The sequence below is a fragment of the Ahaetulla prasina genome, chromosome 11, assembly GCF_028640845.1.
Source record: "Ahaetulla prasina isolate Xishuangbanna chromosome 11, ASM2864084v1, whole genome shotgun sequence".
In the NCBI taxonomy this organism is placed as follows: domain Eukaryota; kingdom Metazoa; phylum Chordata; class Lepidosauria; order Squamata; family Colubridae; genus Ahaetulla; species Ahaetulla prasina.
Window position 1 is genome coordinate 31,349,501 of NC_080549.1, and position 20,007 is coordinate 31,369,507.

The window sequence follows — 20,007 nt, forward strand, 5'->3', positions numbered from 1 at the left end:
CCATTTTAGATCTTGCGATATGGTAGAGCCTAGAAATTTGAAGGTTTCTACTGTTGATACTGTGTTGTCTAGTATTGTAAGAGGTGGAAGTATGGAAGGGTTTCTCCTAAAGTCTACCACCATTTCTATGGTTTTGAATGTGTTCAGTTTCAGATTGTTCTGGTCGCTCCACGAGGCTAGTTGTTCAACCTCACGTCTGTATGAAGATTCATCATTGTCTCGAATGAGACCAATCACTGTTGTGTCATCTACAAACTTCAATAGTTTGACAGATGAATCGTTGGAGATGCAGTCATTGGTATACAGAGAGAAGAGAAGTGGAGAGCACACAGCCTTGGGGTGGGGCTGTGTTAATTGTACAGGCATCTGATGTGATTCTGCTTAGCTTCACCTGCTGCTTCCTGTTAGTTAGGAAGCTTGTGATCCACTTACAAGTCTGTTCCGGTACCTGTAGCTGGTTCAGCTTAGTTAGAAGAGTGTCTGGTATGATGGTGTTGAATGCTGAGCTAAAGTCTACAAAGAGGACCCTTGCGTAGGTCTTTGGAGACTCAAGATGTTGTAGGATGTAGCACCCCTTTCTTTCCATGGGGCACTTGGGAAAGCAAAGCCCAGACTCATGGAGAAAGTCCAGGATGGCCAGGAAGGAGGAGGGGATCTGGGGCATTCCTGGGAAGAGACTAACCTGGTTTATGGGTCCCAGGGTTGAATGATGGGGGGGACGCAGCCCCCGGGGATTCTCCAGCTTCGCTTGGGCTTCATGTCTTTCCAGGAGAGGCTCCTGTGGGGGAGAAGCCATGCAGGGCTGGGTCTTTGAGGGGGGATCCGGGGTTGCCCTGGAGGAAAAGGCAGCCAGCCTCACCCTGGAGGGGACCCTCCCTGACTCTGAGGAAGATGGGGGTCCCCCATGGCCCCTCCAGAGCCCCCAGCTGAGGAGTCCCTCTTCATTGAAGCCTTTTCTGGGGAAGGGGCTTAAGCCCCCCTCCCTCTGCAATTCTGGGAGGTTTTGCCTCTTTCCTAACCCCCCCCCCCAAAGCTTTGAATTTTGCTCTTTATTTGACCTCCCCCCCTCTTTTGGCTTGGCGTCTTCAGCCTCTTCTCCATCAGGCTGAGGGCAGGGAAGCTCCCAGGCAACCGCCTCTTCCTGCCGTTTGATTGGCTACAGGGTTGTCATGGCAAAGGGGGTGGGCCAGGAATAGAGGGGCAGCCTGGATTTTTGTCTTCCCTGGGAACTGGAGGCTTTGAATGCGAAATCTGCTTTCTTTTAGAAAATCCTGCTCAGATGAATTTGCCACTTTTACTGAGCCTTTCTAAAAGACCCAATAAATGGTGAAAGCATTGTTAATAAAAACAGCAACACTGAATTTACACACACACACACACACAAACATAAAGGTATCTTTAATGTTTTTCCATTGAGGAAAAAGTTTGTTGATTCAAGTAAAAAAAATACGGGTCTAATTTTTCTCTGGTCTTCCTATTTACAGCAACAGAAAGGAGAAGTTGTTCTCCCTGAATGAGCAGCTCCTGCGTCAAAATGCCCAGCTTGCGGAAAAGAACGCACAACTCTGCAGGGAGCTGGAGGAGAAGCAGAGGAGGTGAGAAATTTTGAGACAGCAACCCTGACTTTCTCTTCCAGGATTTCCTATTCAGTTCTTAGGGGGCTAATTCCCCTCTTGTCTTCCCATTTTATAGAATAAAGATTTTGGAACAGCAGAACCGCCATCTCCACTGCAGGTTCTGCAGCAAGCTGGGGAGAAGCAGGAGCTCCTGGGGAGAACCAAGCGTTGTGGGAACAACTGGACAGGTAAGAAATACTGTGTTTTCCCCAAAAAATATGACCTACCGAAAATAAGTCCTAGTCTGAAATGAGAAGGCTAATTTCTCCAGTCTTCTAAATTAGAAAAGAAATCGTCATAGGGGATATGACAAATGAGAGGATGGACCTTCAGGGTAAATTGAGGGGCTTACGCTGGAGAAGGTCGCTTTGGCAGAGGAAAAGCAGACGATCAGAAAGGACTTCACGGAGCGACTGAGGAGGTGAGACACGGACTTTCTCAGACCATCCATGACAAATGCACTCATTTCCTGACTGTGTTTAAATTCAGAACATTAATCAAAGTTGTTGCATTACTGGAAGGAAAGAAAAAAAAGAAAGGAAGGAAGGAAGGAAGGAAGGAAGGAAGGAAGGAAGGAAGGAAGGAAATATTTGGTTGCTTCTCAGGATTGACGTCTCTCCTTCCGATTCTTCCAGAGAGAAACTTTCCTGCCAAATCCTGAAAGAGAGAGAACGGCAGGAATCCCACAAAGACCCAGGAGGAGATCTCAGAGGATCTCTAGAGATCTGAGGCAGTCTCAAAGGAGCTAAGAAAGGGATCTCTGGAAACATCTGCAAAGACCTTCAAGTAGCTCTTTCCCTTCCCCAAGGAGAAACCGTTCTCTCTCCGCCACAGCCTACCTCACAAGCTTGTTGTGAGGACAAAGGCGTCTTCCATATGTTCACTGCCTTGAGCTATTTAGAGAAAGAATAAAGGTGGGTTAAAATCTGAGTCATCAAAAATAAATATATATAAATAAGTCAATCGCCAGGCCGAGTGTGTTTGGGAAATGACTACATCTGGCCAATGGAATCCCCTTTTAGGTTAATTTCCCCAGGTCAGTTTCTAGCTTTGGGGTCTCAATGCCTCTCCAACTGGGGCATCCCGAAGCCAATTATTTCCCTAGTTCATATCGCTGCCCCCCGGCCCCCCCGGCCCCCCGGCCCCTTTCCTGAGACAGGAACCTTTGAGACAGTGGATGAGGAGTTTGGTCAGAGGGATGGAGGCTGCGGACACGGCAGGTATCAGCACCTCTCTGGTCTGAGGGTGAAGCCCATTTTTCTAATCTCCCCCTCCCCTTAATTCTGCCTTAAAGGGGAGGGTCTCCCCTTTCCGAGGAGCCCAGGCCAGGGAGGCCCTGCGATGCCCCCAGTGCTGCCATCCAATCCAGCCACTTTCCAGGGATTTTGAGCAGAGCCTCCATGATGTGGTCCAGACTCCCCAAGGATGCTGGAGGTTGCCATGGAGAGCTCCGGCCAATGAGCTTAGGAGGAGCCTCTGACGTCACAAGCCAAGGCTCTGATTGGCCTGGACCTGAGATCTGAAAATTATCCACCAATCGGCTGCCTTCACCTGCGGGCAGGGCTTATTCATTGATGAGCCGACTCTTAAAGGGCTTTTACAAGCAAGCCCTGAATCGCGTCAACCAGAGCTCCTCCATCTGAACGGACAGCTGTCAGTTGTTTGGAGAGCTGTGAAGCAACAGATTGTTCCCATTTTTGGGGGGTGCAGTCCAAAATAAAATGTTTTCCCTTGTATCTGGAGTCTAGCATTCGAGAGCCAGAGAACCCAGGTTTTCCTCTCCTGGCCCAGCTGAATAGGGGTTAAAAGAGAAATAGGAGGAAGGATTAGGTATTATTCAATTTAAGAAGACGTTGTGAGAATGTGGCTGAAGAAACACAGGGATTAAATTTCATACATTCCCCCATCAAGGACCCTCGAGTCGTCTTCTGCTTACAACCAGGAAAGTTCCAGGTTCCCATGACCCTGCAAATGGGATTTCAGAGGTATGACTGCAGCAGCATCCCCATGGTCACATGCGCCTGACAACGGGCGTGGAAATCGACAAGCAACATCAAAGGTCAAAACTGAACTCGCTTAATGACCCCTGATACACTAAAGAATGCAGCAACTTGCATAATAACCATGGCAGAAACATTGCAAAACTGAGAGCAACTCCCTTAATGACCGTCCAGCTTAGCAATTGCAATACTGGTCGTAAGTCAAGGACTATCTGAAGGATGCAGCAGCGGACTGATCTGGGAAAGCTGAAGCAGGCTTGGATGTAAACAGGGTTGGGAGACCACCAGGAGATGCCAGGGTTCGGTTGAGAAGGGAGTCGGAAGCCAAGGCCTTTTCTTTCTTTTTCTCCTTTTTCCCTCCCCTATTTTTCCTACCATTTTCTCTTGCATTTCTGCATTTTATATTATAAACGAAGGAAAAAATAAAAAAGCAGAGAGAGAAAAAGGCAGTGGCCGACCTCGCCTGCTCTCAAGAAAACCGCCTGGATGCAGCCGTCCAATTCATGGGGTGATCCCACCACACGAAGGGAGGGTGGCTTTCATTCCCTTGGGACCTGAAGAGTGACCAGCCGATGTCGGAAATACTTAATGACAATGACTATTGCAAGGACCCACCTCCAGGACCCGAGGGGTTGGGGGAGGGGCTCTCGGATGGGGCTGCTCCACCCCAGAAGGACCCGGGGAAGTGGGGGGGGGAGGGTTGGAGGGTCCTGCTGGAAGACGAGGCGGCAGTGGTGACCAGCAGGGCCTTTGCCCAAAATCCGCCCTGGATTAACACTCACAATGGTTAAGGCAGCAGGCTAGGAAGCAAGAGATCCTGAGTTCAAGTCCTGCCTTAGCCCTGAAAGCTTCTTTGCTGACTTCGGAACAGAGACTCTCTTTCAGACAAGCCCACCTCACAGGGCTGTTGTTGTGGGGGAAAGAGGAAGAAGAAGAAGAAGAGTTGGACATGTTCACCTCCTTCAGTTATTTGAAAAAATAATAAAACATTGGGAAAAATCTAACAAATATTAAACCAGCTTTCCTGCTTCTGTTTGCATGGAATCTGTCACGGCCTTGTGCAGATACAGGAATTTCTCTTCTCACAAGGAGGAAGAGGGTTTTTTTAATCATCCCTTCCAATTTCACAGCCTCCCTTTTTTTGTAGCCTTTGGAGGCACCAGTGGAGGCACGGACCCTCCCAGCCCGGGCCACAGCGGTTTCCTGATTCTTTGGGAAAGATTCCTTCCCCAAGCAGAGTCTGTGTCAACATTCCCGACCTGCTCTGGAGTTGCCATAGGCAGGGGGATGGGGAACCGAGCCTCTCAGCTGTATTGAGGAATTTGCTCCTCAGTCAAAACAAAGCATATTCCAGCCATCAAGGCCATCTCCATGGAGATCCAGAGAGGCTGGAGGGAGTGACTTCTACAACCTACAAAATTGCTTCGTTGGGGAATGTGACTGATGACACACCTTGGGTGGGGGGAGGGAAAAACAGGGTCAGAGCCAAGGCATGAATTAAGTGAGGTCACAGTTGGCTTCACTTGCTCCATGCTTACATGAAGCTCCTAAATAAATAACTGGATTTCTTTTGAAGAAGTCAGCTTGAGACTCCTGATTTAATTAGGGCATCAGTTGGATCCCTGACACCCTGCCTGAGCACCATTGTCCACTTCTCTCCCTGCTTGGATCAGCTGAATTCCTCCAATCAGACAACAGGAAAAAGGGTCTTTGAACCAAGCCTCCGTCTGGGTCAGTCTCCGTTCTTCGACACAGAGGGTCACACTCACTCCACAAAGCCAAATCCCCCCTGGCTTCCTGGAAACCTCCGGCCATCGCTCAGCTGAGCTCCCAGCAGGGCCAGGGTGGCTGAGAATTGGGACGGAAGGGACCACAAACCCCCCACACACCTCCCAGCCACAAGAGACATTTAGACACAGCCTTACACACACTCGGTTTTCCCGATCTGATCGATAGACTTGATATTCTTTGTTTGAGATAATGGAGTCAGGAAGGGATGAATTCAGCCATGTTTCACAAACAAAAATGATATCAAATGTGCCACTGTTTAATAAGAGGATAAATTCAGGTAATTTGTTGACTATGCTTCTTGCATTTATCAATTTTTTATTTTTATTTATTTATTTATTTATTATTCGAATTTATATACCGCCCTATCTCCCAAAGGACTCAGGGCGGTTTACAGGCATATAAAATATCAATATCAATATACAAATTAAAATAATCCTTAAAAAACTTATTCTAGCGCCCGAATTATTAAAAATAGAAATATAAATATCAAATATAAATATTAAAATCAATTTAAAACCCCTCTAAATTTAAAAATCTAAGCCAGTCCTGCACAGATGAATAAATGTGTCTTGAGCTCGCGACGGAAGGTTCGAAGGTCAGGAAGTTGACGGAGTCCTGGAGAGGTGGGAGCCCCACAGAGCCGCCAACCGACACTGCCTAGCTGACGGCACCCTGAGGAGTCCCTCTCTGTGAGTGAGAGGTATCTGTAACCCGGCCCTATGCCATGGAGCGCTTTAAAGGTGGTCACCAAAACCTTGAAGCGCACCCGGAAGGCCACAGGTAGCCAGTGCAGCCTGCGCAGGATGGGTGTTATGCGGGAGCCACGAGGGGCTCCCTCTATCACCCGCGCAGCCGCATTCTGAACTAACTGCAGCCTCCGGATGCCCTTCAAGGGAAGCCCCATGTAGAGAGCGTTGCAGTAATCCAGGCGAGACGTCACAAGGGCGTGAGTGACCGTGCAAAGGGCCTCCCGGTCCAGAAAGGGGCGTGCATACCTTGCATTTGAGATCTGATATGATTGGTGTTGAAGAGGTAAGGGGCGTGCATACCTAGTTTTGGGTGTTAGTAGGTTGGGGGTTGTGGACAATAGATGGTTGTATAGATGGTTGGATGGTAGTTTGGGTGTTTGGATGGATGGTTGTTTGGATGGCTGGTTGGGTGGATTGTTGGGTGGCTGTTTGGATGGCTGTTTGGATGGCTGGTTGGATGGCTGGTTGGATGGCTGCTTGGATGGCTGTTTGGATGGTTGGTTGGATGGTTGGTTGGATGGCTGGTTGGATTGTTGGTTGGATGGCTGTTGGTTGGATAGCTGGTAAGATGGTTGGTTGAATGGGAGGTAGGGGGATGGGTACTTGATTGAATACTGGGATGGCTGGTTGATTGTTATGGGTGATGGGGGTTTGAGGTGATTTTTGATTGCAGGTTTTATTTTTATGCAATCAGCATGGTAGTCGATGTATAGGTTGGATTCACCATTGTCTTGTCTTCTTTTAAGTTCTGCTAAGTTCACGAGCGATCCTTTGTAGAAAGGATAGGTCAGACGTGATCTAAGTTTACTGTAGGAAGGGTTGGAATTAGCAATTGAGTTTATAGTATTTATGAATTTGCGTTTACTGTCCTCATTAGTGCATATAACTCTACAAAATCTTGGTGCTGTTGTCCCATCGCTGTTTTTATATTCTGGTCCATCTCTGGAGACAGCAATTATTTCATTTGGGGAGATGGTTGATGAATTATAATTTCCAATGATGTTGTGAATCTTATTGATATCTGGTTCATTTGTGTTTTCAAGTCCAAAATAATATTGCATTATTTATTTTGTGTCCACTGGAGGAATTTCCTCCGAAAATAGCCTTTACATTTTTTTAAGTTTAAAGGCTCTGCCGATCTCAGCTGAGGGCAAGATCCTCAAAGGCTTTTTTACTTTTAAAGGCATGCTGCAAACAGAGCAAACAAAGTACCCTGAGCGGGCCAGCCCATTGGCAACATGCATCTTCCAAAGATCCACCAGCCTCAGTCCGGATCACTGTACCTCGGTAACAGTTGCCAAATTCCACTAGCTTCAACCGATAAATAGTCCCGGTTTCCTTTCATTCTGCTTCCTAAGGATGCTTAGCTCCATTCACGCTGCCACCCAGACCCAATGAAGCTGGATCCAAGGCTTATTCTTCCTCGCCGCCTCCGCATCAGACTAAGCCAACGCCAGACTTCTCTCTTGCACCACGAACACATTCGACAACTCAGATACTTACACACAAGCACACTGCGGGCTGCATCCACTCTGGGATGTTCCACACCACCCATCTGTACACAGGGTCACACTCCATCCATTCACAATCACGCCCGGCTTCCATTCATCCATTTTCACACAGCGTCCATTGTCCAGTTTTGCTAGGTCTGTCTAAACGACATCAGCCAGCATCAGTCCTTGGGGTGAGAGGGCTCCATCCCAAAAAAGGCCCCTCACTCTTCTCTACCGTCTCCTCTCCCAAAGACATCCACCAGCCTTGGGCTGGAACACTCTACCTCAGACACGGCTGCCAAATTCCACTAGCTTCAACCGATAAATAGTCCCGGTTTCCTTTCATTCCGCTTCCTAAGGATGCTTAGCTCCATTCACGCTGCCACCCAGACCCAATGAAGCTGGATCCAAGGCTTATTCTTCCTCGCCGCCTCCGCATCAGACTAAGCCAACGCCAGACTTCTCTCTTGCACCACGAACACATTCGACAACTCAGATGCTTACACACAAGCACACTGCGGGCTGCATCCACTCTGGGATGTTCCACACCACCCATCTGTACACAGGGTCACACTCCATCCATTCACAATCACGCCCGGCTTCCATTCATCCATTTTCACACAGCGTCCATTGCCCAGTTTTGCTAGGTCTGTCTAAACGACATCAGCCAGCATCAGTCCTTGGGGTGAGAGGGCTCCATCCCAAAAAAGGCCCCTCACTCTTCTCTACCGTCTCCCTCTCCCAAAGACATCCACCAGCCTCAGTCCGGATCACTGTACCTCGGTAACAGTTGCCAAATTCCACTAGCTTCAACCGATAAATAGTCCCCGGTTTCCTTTCATTCCGCTTCCTAAGGATGCTTAGCTCCATTCACGCTGCCACCCAGACCCAATGAAGGTGGATCCAAGGCTTATTCTTCCTCGCCGCCTCCGCATCAGACTAAGCCGACGCCAGCTTCTCTCGTTCACCACGAACGCGTTCGACAACTCAGACGCATACACACAAGCACACTGCGGGCTGCATCCACTCTGGGATGTTCCACACCACCCATCTGTACACAGGGTCACACTCCATCCATTCACAATCACGCCCGGCTTCCATTCATCCATTTTCACACAGCATCCATTGCCCAGTTTTGCTAGGTCTGTCTAAACGACATCAGCCAGCATCAGTCCTTGGGGTGAGAGGGCTCCATCCCAAAAAAGGCCCCTCACTCTTCTCTACCGTCTCCTCTCCCAAAAGATCCACCAGCCTTGGGCTGGAACACTCTACCTCAGACACGGCTGCCAAATTCAGCTGGTTTCCTCCAATGAATATCCACCGGTTTCCTTTCATTCCGCTTCCTAAGGATGCTTAGCTCCATTCACGCTGCCACCCAGACCCAATGAAGCTGGATCCAAGGCTTATTCTTCCTCGCCGCCTCCGCATCAGACTAAGCCAACGCCAGACTTCTCTCTTGCACCACGAACACATTCGACAACTCAGATGCTTACACACAAGCACACTGCGGGCTGCATCCACTCTGGGATGTTCCACACCACCCATCTGTACACAGGGTCACACTCCATCCATTCACAATCACGCCCGGCTTCCATTCATCCATTTTCACACAGCGTCCATTGTCCAGTTTTGCTAGGTCTGTCTAAACGACATCAGCCAGCATCAGTCCTTGGGGTGAGAGGGCTCCATCCCAAAAAAGGCCCCTCACTCTTCTCTACCGTCTCCCTCTCCCAAAGACATCCACCAGCCTCAGTCCGGATCACTGTACCTCGGTAACAGTTGCCAAATTCCACTAGCTTCAACCGATAAATAGTCCCCGGTTTCCTTTCATTCGCATCATAAGGACATTTATCTCCATTCACAGCACCACAAGACCCCGCGAAGCTGGGCCTAGGGCTTATACTCGCATGCTGCCCCGCATCAGACTAAGCCGACGCCAGCTTCTCTCGTTCACCACGAACGCATTCGACAACTCAGACGCATACACACAAGCACACTGCGGGCTGCATCCACTCTGGGATGTTCCACACCGCCCTTCCGCACACTCAGCCACACTCCATCCATTCACAATCACGCCCGGCTTCCATTCATCAATTTCCACACAGCGTCCATTGTCCAGTTTTGCTAGGTCTGTCTAAACGACATCAGCCAGCATCAGTCTTTGGGGTGAGATGGCTCCATCCCAAAAAATGGCCCTCGCTCTTATCTACCGTCTTCCTCTGTGAAAGACATCCACCAGTCTCCTTGTGGAACACTGGACCTCAGCAACTCTTACCAAATTCTACTAGCCTCCTCATAAAATACAGAATAATCGAATTCTAGGGGACCTCAGTGGTCTTCTAGTCCAACCCCCCGCTCGAGCAGGAGACTCTATACTATTTCAAACAAACGGTTGTCCTCTCTTTTCGAAAACCTTCAGTGATGGAGCACTCACAACCTCTGAAGGCAAACCGTTCCATGGGTTTTGTGCTATCATGCCTCCCCGATCCTTCTTTTCATCAGACTAGACATAGTCTAATCCTGTAAGCATTCTTCCTACGTTTTAGCCTCCAAACACTGCCCCCCCCTCAATAATTTTTCTTTCTCTTCTCTGCATTTTTTCCAGAGTGTCAGCATCTTTTCTGTATTGTGCTGACCGTATTCCAATTCTGGTCTTACTTTGAAAAGCAGTATTAGAGCTACACCTGATCCTGATTCTATCCATCTATTAATGCATCCTAGGATTGCATTGGCTTTTTTTCCCTGCATCCGCACACTGTTGTCTCATATTTAAGTGATTGGTCACTACGACTCCAAGCTCCCTCTTTTGGTTACTGACGTTAAGTCAGGTTTCACCCGGTGGATACCTTCGCAGTTGCTTTTTCTTACCTAGGTGTAAACCTTTACTTTTATCTGTCAATTTGCCTGTCCAATTTGCCTGTCAATTTGATGAGCGCCCCTTCAATTCTCTCATCTACATTGTTTATGAAGATATCGGAGAGCCCTGGGCCTAAAATGGAACCTTGGAGTACCCCACTGCTAAATTCCCTCCATCTGGATGTAGTTCTGTTGAGTACTGCATGTTGAGTACAGAGGGCCCTTCCTCTTATTCACTATCTCCATCTCCCAAAGACATCCCCCAGCCTCAGTCCGGATCACGGTACCTCAGCAACCGCTGCCAAATTCCACTGGTTTCCTCCAATCATTTCCACCGGTTTCCTTTCATTCCGCCTCCTAAGGACACTTATCTCCATTCGCAGCACCACAAGACCCCGCGAAGCTGGGCCTAGGGCTTATACTAGCATGCTGCCCCGCATCAGACTGAGCCGACGCCAGACTTCTCTCGTTCACCACGAACACATTCACTAACTCAGACGCATACACAAAAGCACACTGCGGGCTGCATCCACTCTGGGATGTTCCACACCACCCATCCGCACGCACAGTCACACTCCATCCATTCACAATCATGCACCGGCTTCGATTCATCAATTTCTACACAGCGTCCATCGGCCAGCTTTTGCTAGGTCCGTCTTCCGGACGTCAGCCTGCTTCAGGCCATGGTGAATAGAGGGTACATGCTGCAAATGAGCCGTTCCACTCAGCAAGTCTTCTCGAGAACTTGCCTTTCAATCCCGTCTCTTCTGCTCCATCTTTGGGCTCCTCTGAGTTGACTTTAGTTGCTGAAGAAGTTCCCTTCTGAAGAAACTGGCCGAAGAAACTTTCTGCAAAGAAAGGACATGAATGACGGAGACCTTACCCAGGCTGGATTGGCTAGTGCTGCATGTAAAGTGGGCCTTTAGTTCTGTGAGCTGTCAATGGCCCTGACTGTGGCCAGAACAAACACAATCATGGCATGAAGGGGAACAGATACCGCTCTGTCCATGGAGTTTGGCTTAAGAACCAGGTAAGTCTAGGAACCAGGTTCTGTTTCTCTTTTGCAAAGAGGTTCCATGGCCTCCCTCGGTGGTGTTCGGGGCCGGTATTGGAAAACGATTCCAAGGACCTTGTGGGAGGGTTTTACCCTGTAACCCTGAGCCTTGGGAGGAGGACTGCCCTTAGAATGAGAAATGGGGGACAAAAAAATAAATAAAGAGCAAGCGATGGAAAAGGGATATACTTGGGCTACAGCTCCCTGGAGGCAAGTTGCTAGCTTTGCTTTGCAAAAACTTCCTCATGAGCCTATGGAGCAGATTCAGAATAGGGCTCGCTTCCTCTGGGGGACCGGTCAAACATCCCCATTTTAGCAGGAATAGCCCCTTCCCCTTCCGAGAAACCCTCTTTCAAAGGTCCACTTAAATTTGTCCTAATCCTGTCCCCAAGAAGAAACCTCAACCTTCGGCAGAGATCGGGATGGGCTGGGGAACGCCGCTCAGATGCCACTAAATGGAGGCTAACCTGAAACCTGCAAGACTGTGGCACTGTGGTGCCTGCAGAAATCAGAAATCAGCTATGCAAATGGACAGACTTCTCAAGGACATCGGCCCGATTCAAGCAGCAATAGGGCTTTCCAAAACTTTTCTTTCATTTCAGAGGAAAAAATGGTATCGAGGGGTTAAGCATCGACACCACCTTGCTTACACCTCAACAATCAATCGATGAAATGGCTGTATGCAGGGGGCCAGCTCACGGACTGGGTTAGCTCCATGTCTTTCCATACAACTGGGTTTCTTCTTGCCTATAGACAGGACAGCCTGATTCCTTCCAGGACACAATGGTATCTTCTATAACTCAATGGTGGTGGGGATAATTCCATACACTTCTTTGCAAACTTTCAAATTGAGAGAACGGCTCGGGGGAGTACATAGTGGAAGAAAACTACATGACGACGGTACAGTAGCTACAATCTTCCCATCCCACTTAGAAACTTTCCAGTAAACTTGCCTTTCTATTAGCCATCGCAAGTTTGACCATTTTTCTCTGTTCATCAATGCTCCATTCCCATCTTCCCTCGTAGAAGAACTTGGTGTGTGAAGAGGCATGCTGCAAAGAAAGCATAGATAGCTGTGGTTACCTGCACATCTGAAATCTGCATGTCCCAAAGATATCCACCAGCCAAAATTCATTTTTATTTTTGTTTCATTATTTTCCCCCATGAATATCCAGTTTTTCTTTCAATATCTATTTATGTATTTATTTATTTATGTATTTATGTATTTATGTACTTATGTATTTATGTATTTATGTATTTATTTGTCAAACGCAACAATATATATAAGTATAAGCATGAAATAAACATAGGAATTGGATACAGCGAAAGGGAATATTGGGACAGGAACGGTAGGCATGCTGGTGCTCTTATGCACTCCCCTTACAGACCTCTTAGGAATGGGGTGAGGTCAACAGTAGATAGTGTTTGGTTAAAGCTTTGGGGATTTTGGTAAGAGACCACAGAATCAGGTAGTGCATTCCAGGTATTAACAACTCTGTTTCTATAGTCTTATTTTCTACAATCAAGATGGGAGCGGTTCACTTTAAGTTTAAATCTATTGTGTGCTCTCGTATTGTTGTGGTTGAAGCTGAAGTATTCTTTGAAAGGAAGGACATTGTAGCAGATGATTTTATGAGTTATACTCAGGTCATGCCGAAGGCGGCAGAGTTCTAAGTTTTCTAAATTCAAGATTTCAAGTTTGGTGGCATCAGGTATTTTGTTGTATTCAGAGGAGTGGAGAACTCTTCTTTTAAAGTATTTCTGGACACGTTCAATTCTATTGATGTCTGAAATGTGGTATGGATTAGGGTTAGGGTTTATCCTTCCATACTGCAACCATACCAGACTAAGCCTGCATGACACTTCTCTCTGTCACCACATTTTAGAACTGCCATTTACACACACGCACCCTGGAGCCTACCTCCGCTCTGGGATGATCCACACTGCCCACAAGCACTTTGTCGCACTGCATCCATTCCCTGAGTTCAGCTCATGGATTTCTATGCAGTGTCCATCAACCATCTTCAGGTAGGTTTATTTTCCAGACATCAGCCAACTTCAGTCCTCGGGCTCAGAGGGTTTCAAGCTTCAAATGTGCTGTCCTCCTCCTCAAGTTCTCCAGTAAACTTTTCTTTTCTTTCCAGCAGTCCTTTACTAATCCATCTTTGGTTTATACTATGTCAACCCTTTTGGAGTTCCCCTACGAAGAAAGAGGTAGCATTCAAATTCAGTGTCTTGAAATTAAGCATATTAAATATGGAGGTTGAGCTAGTGGCACATGTGATGGTGAAGTGGACTTTTATGAAGTGGGCTGCGCCAATGACCCGGATTGTGCCTCAAGCAAACACAGTCATGTCACAAAGGGGAGCAGATACAGTTGTGTACATCAGGGGTCTTCAACCTTGGCAACTGTAAGAATTGTGGACTTTAACTGCCAGAATTCCTCAGCCAACTTTGCTAGCTAAGGAATTCTGGGAGTTGAAGTCCACAAGCCTTACAGTTGCCAAGGCTGGAGACCCCTGGTGTACACAGGGTTTGGCTTAATAACCTGATAATTCTTTGCACTGGGCTCTGTTTTCCCTTTTCCAAAGATTTTCCACGGCCTCCCAAGACTTTTTATTTAATACAATATAATATAACAACAGAGTTGGAAGGGACCTTGGAGGCCTTCTAGTCCAACCCCCTGCCCAGGCAGGAAACCCTACACCATCTCAGTCAGATGGTTATCCAACATTTTCTTAAAAATTTCCAGTGTTGGAGCATTCACAACTTCTGCAGGCAAGTCATTCCACTTATTAATTGTTCTAACTGTCAGGAAATTTCTCTTTAGTTCTAAGTTGCTTCTTTCCTTGATCAGTTTCCCCCCATTGCTTCTTGTTCTACCCTCAGGTGCTTTGGAGAACAGCCCGACTCTCTCTTCTTTGTGGCAACCCCTGAGATATTGGAACACTGCTATCATGTCTCCCCTAGTCCTTCTTTTTATTAAACTAGACATACCCAGTTTCTGCAACCGTTCTTTATATGTTTTAGCCTCCAGTCCCCTAATCATCTTTGTTGCTCTTCTCTGCACTCTTTCTAGAGTCTCAACATCTTTTTTACATCGTGGCAACCAAAACTGGATGCAATTTAATTTCAGCTATGAAAATGCTTTTGGACAGAGGAGGAGGGAGTCACTTGACTATGGTCTATCAGCTACAATCTTGCCAATCTTGCATTCTGAAAGTTTCTGACAAACCTGTCTTTGTTCCAGCAGTCACCTTCTTGGCATTGCCCTCGACTCATTGATGCTCAGTTTCTCTGTCCTTTCCTCCTGGAAAAGGTCATTACAATAATAAAAATACTTGATTTTTGTGACTGATGCATACCAAAATAAAAAGGAAGCAAATGAAGAATCCAATATTGTACTATCCTTACAACCTAAGCCTTCAAGTTGAAGTAGGAAAATATTTTTCACCCAACATGAAGATAGTAGTTGTAGAACCTGTTATACCTAGAATTCTAATCTGAATAACTAAACCTGGAAATCCATTCCCTGCAAATCTTTGTATGTACTTTGCGCCCTTCTTTATAATTCTTCCTTGGATACCCATAAAAACATTAAAAAATATATAAGGTAAAGGCACCAAATGATATAAATGCATCACTCTTATAGATTATGCAGTACAATCTAAGGGAAATACAGGTATTAGAAAGGGAGAATTATGGATTTTAGTTGTATCATCAGAAAAAAATCAAATTCAGATAGGATGGAATTTGAAATTGAGCAATTTTTAAGAATGGTTTTACTGATTTTTTTTCTTTTCTATACATTTATATGCACTTCTCCAATGAATTGTAATATACAATATCAATATTAACATCTTGCTTATAGAATCTGCTTCTTTTTAAAAAAATCTTAATATACTCCATTCAGGTAATTCATTAAATCAATTCCCTAATGAAATCCTGAACTTCTCATTCATGCTAATTGATAACTCTGTTTATTGATTGATACGTTCTCCTTTTCTCCAGTATTTTTCTTTCCCTCCCTTTTTTTCCTAGTTCCCTGTTCTGCCTTTCCCCCCTCAAAAGTCTTAATTGTGAAAGAGCAATTAGAATGAAAAAAGAAAATTGTTCACCACCACTACCCAGGATATCTCCTGTTGCCCATATCACATCCTTCAAGAAGGGAGCTTCATCTATACCTTGTGTTTGTTCTGGGAAGTCGGGGGGGAGGGGTTTCTAGGGGGGAGGGGGAAACGGGAGAAAAAAGTTTTGTAAAACTTTTTCAATTTAAAAAAAAAAAGAAGGGAGCTTCACCGTTGGAGTACTAGACTTCACTCTGTGTGTAGGGTTGGCTTTCCTTGGGTTGGTGCCCTTCCAAGTGCTCTGGGTTCCCTCTGGGTGTTTCTCTGCATCAGAGGTCTCCAAACTTGACAATTTTAAGATTTGTTGATTTCAACTCCCAGAATTCTAGGAGTTGAGGTCCACAAGTCTTAAAGTTGCCAAGTTTGGAGACCCCTACTCTGCATGGTCAAAGACATGCATGGTGATGAAGTTAACCTCAGTAAATCAAAACCATCCCCTGACTCCTCTGCCGATGACATGCTCCAACCGTCCCATCTTGAGACACTACTCCGACCACTCCTTCTCCAGATGCAGGATTGGCCTGACCTTGACTGACAGGAAGAATCTTATGATGTCTAATGGCAACCCCTCTACTAAATCCCCCCTCCTACTTTCCCACACAGGAGAAAGTGGCAGCACAGAAGCTTCCGGCCTAGAATGGCTCCCAAAGTTGACAGTTAACACCATTGTGACCTACCCCAGTTGAGTGTCACAGCTTAGGTCATAAAAGAAGCTTTTCCGGACAGTGAATGATCAACTTTAAGGCTCCCATTTCTTTTTTTCCCCTTTTTTTTCCCTTTTTTTTTTGTTGCTTCTTTTTTTTTTAATAAAAAAGTTTTATTTTTACATTCATATCCAACAACTCATCCAATGTACAGTCATATACAATTAGTCGGGCTTGCCTAGTCACCACTCCCTCCTTTTAACTCTCTTCCCTCTTCTACCTTCTTCTACTTTCCAAACCTTCCTCCCCTTCTCTTATCTACATCCTCTCCTCCCTCCACCCTACACCTTCCTTCTCCCTCTTCTACCCCTCTTCCTTCCTCTTCTCCCTCTTCTACCCCTCTTCTCCTCTTTCCTACCTCCTACTCTCTCCTCTTTTCTCCCTCCCCGCCATTCTAAAATGGTAGCTGGGCAGACCCGACCCTACATTAATTATATTTATACATCTTCAATAATCCCTGTACATTAACCATCATTCCATCCTCTACCCTCAACCCCCCCCAGTTCCCTCCCTTACCCCCGATTTCCCAGAACAAAATGCAGGGTATCAAAACTAACAATCATAATCCAAAATAAATCTTAAATTATAATCTCTAGTCACTCCACACATAATCACACTCTCAATTCCCCTCTCTTTCAGAAATATATCTAATACAAAATATTTCCTAAATTTACTCATATGCTATTCGATATTTTTTATCTGATACTTATTTTGAATATAATCAATCCACATTTTCCATTCTAAAATATATTTTTCTTGTGTATAGTCTTTCAAATAAGCAGAAATTTTTGCCATTTCTGCCAGATTTGATACTTTGAGTGTCCATTCTTCAATTGTAGGTAATTCTACAGAGGAATTATTGAGTCTGTCATTTGCACCTCTAGAACTGTCTGGTTCGGTTCTGCAACCCAACAAGAAAAACACAGACTTCAGAGGATAATTAGAACTGCAGAAAAAATAATTGCTACCAACTTGCCTTCCATTGAGGACCTGTATACTGCACGAATCAAGAAGAGGGCCGTGAAAATATTTGCAGATCCCTCGCATCCTGGACATAAACTGTTTCAACTCCTACCCTCAAAACGACGCTATAGAGCACTGCACACCAGAACAACTAGACACAAGAACAGTTTTTTCCCGAAGGCCATCACTCTGCTAAACAAATAATTCCCTCAACACTGTCAGACTATTTACTGAATCTGCACTACTATTAATCGTTTCATAGTTCCCATCACCAATCTCTTTCCACTTATGACTGTATGACTATAACTTGTTGCTGACAATCCTTATGATATATATTGATATATTGATCATCAATTGTGTTGTAAATGTTGTACCTTGATGAACGTATCTTTTCTTTTATGTACACTGAGAGCATATGCACCAAGACAAATTCCTTGTGTGTCCAATCACACTTGGCCAATAAAATTCTATTCTATTCTATTCTATTCTATTCTATTCTATTCTATTCTATTCTATTCTATTCTATTCTATTCTATTCTATTCTATTCTATTCTTCTTCTTTCTTCCAATATTGAGCAATCAAAAGTCTTGCGGCTGTTATTAAGTTCAAAATCAGTTTAGTCTCTATAGCTGTACAATCCATAATTATTCCTAGTAGAAAGAACTGTGGAGTAAACTTAATCTTCTTTTTCAGAATGTTCTGCATGATCCACCATACTTTAATCCAAAATGCTTTAACTTTTTTACAAGTCCACCATATATGGTAATAAGTGGCATCTTCACAATCGCATCTCCAACATTTAGCCTGTACATTAGGATACATACATGACAACTTTTTGGGGTCTAAATGCCATCTATAAAACATCTTATAAAAATTTTCTCTCATATTTTGCGCTTGTGTAAATTTAACATTCCTCACCCAAATTCTTTCCCAAGTTTCCAACATTATTGGTTGCTGAAAATTTTGTGCCCACTTAATCATACAATCCTTAACCAATTCAGTCTCTGAGTCTATTTCTACTAATACATTATACAACCTCTTAATATGCTGTTGACCTTGATCTCTCATTTGTTTTAACAAATTATCCTGTTTGCTTAATACCTATTTTTTGATCTAATTTCCATCTAGCTTGTAATTGTCCATATTGAAACTATGTATAATTTTTCCCTTCTTCCCCCATCTTTTCTCTGGATTTTAATTGTAATTCCCCCTTTTCCATACAAAGGAGTTCTTTATAGGTAACTACCTCCATCTTTTGATATATATTTATATTTTCTATCATGTGTCTCGGGATTGCCCATATTGGAATCTTTCCATCTAATTTATATTGATATTTCCTCCAGACCCTCAATAATGCATTTCTAATTATATTATTTTTAAATATTTTATCAACTTTCTTATCATATAATAAATAGGCGTGCCACCCATATAACAATCCATAACCTTCTATATTCAAAACTCTTTCCTCAATTAAATTAATCCAATCAGTAATTAATGATAAGACAACTGCTTCATAATACAATTTTAAATTAGGCATTTTAAGACACCCCCCCCTTTCCCTTGCGTCCTGCATTATTTTTAATTTTATTCTTGGTTTTTTGCCCATCCATACAAAATTATTAACCCCATTTTGCCATTCCTGTAATTTGATATCGTTCTTAAGTACCGGTATCATTTGAAACAAAAATAGAAACCTGGGCAAAACATTCATTTTTATAGCTGCTATTCTTCCCAGCAAGGTTAGTTGTAACTTCTTCCAATTCTCCATTTCTTTCCATACCTTCTGCCACAATACCTCATAATTATTTTTGTATAATTTGACATTTGAAGCTGTAATATATATTCCTAAATATTTAACCTTTTTAACGATTTCAAAACCCGTAGTTCTTTCTAACTCTTCTTTTTGTTGTACATTCATATTTTTAGTTATCATCTTTGTCTTTTGCTGATTCACCTTAAATCCAGATACTTTACCATACTGACCAATTATTTCTTTTAAACCAATAGCTGAGTATATTGGTTGAGATACAGTAACAACCAAGTCATCTGCAAAAGCTCTTAATCTATAATCTTGATGTTTAATTCTAATTCCCTTTATTCGATCAGAACCACGTGTTTTATTCAAAAGAATTTCTAAAGTTAAAATAAAAAGTAATGGAGACAAGGGGCATCCCTGTCTCGTCCCTTTCCCAATTTTAAAAGTTTCTGTTAACCCACCATTTACTATTATTTGTGCTGTTTGCTTCTGATATATTGCTTTAATTGCATGGATTATAAATCCCCAAATTGCATTTTTTCTATTACTTTAAACAAATACTGCCAATCCAATCTGTCAAAGGCTTTTTCAGCGTCCAGAAAAAAGAGTGCCGCTGAGACTTGGTTGTTTCGTTCCAAATATTCAAGTAAATTTACAATTTGCCTCACATTATATCTCATCTGCCTACCCTTAATAAATCCTGATTGATCATTATGAATTATTTGATTCATCACTGGCATTAATCTATTAGCAAGTATCTTGGCAAATATTTTGTAATCAGTATTTAAAAGTGATATAGACCTATAATTCTCTGCTTTGATACCATCTCGATCTTCCTTCGGTATTAACGAAATAAAAGCTGTCCTCCATGAAGGGGGAACATCCCCTCCCATTTGA

General features: G+C 44.4%; 1 long non-coding RNA gene across 1 annotated transcript; it reads left to right on the forward strand.

Moving 5' to 3' along the window:
* Window positions 1–1,455: 1,455 nt before the first annotated feature.
* Window positions 1,456–19,554, forward strand: LOC131204942 (uncharacterized). Its single transcript, XR_009156680.1, has 3 exons — window positions 1,456–1,595; window positions 1,693–1,804; window positions 17,230–19,554. It is a non-coding gene; the product is annotated as an uncharacterized LOC131204942 (long non-coding RNA).
* Window positions 19,555–20,007: the final 453 nt, after the last annotated feature.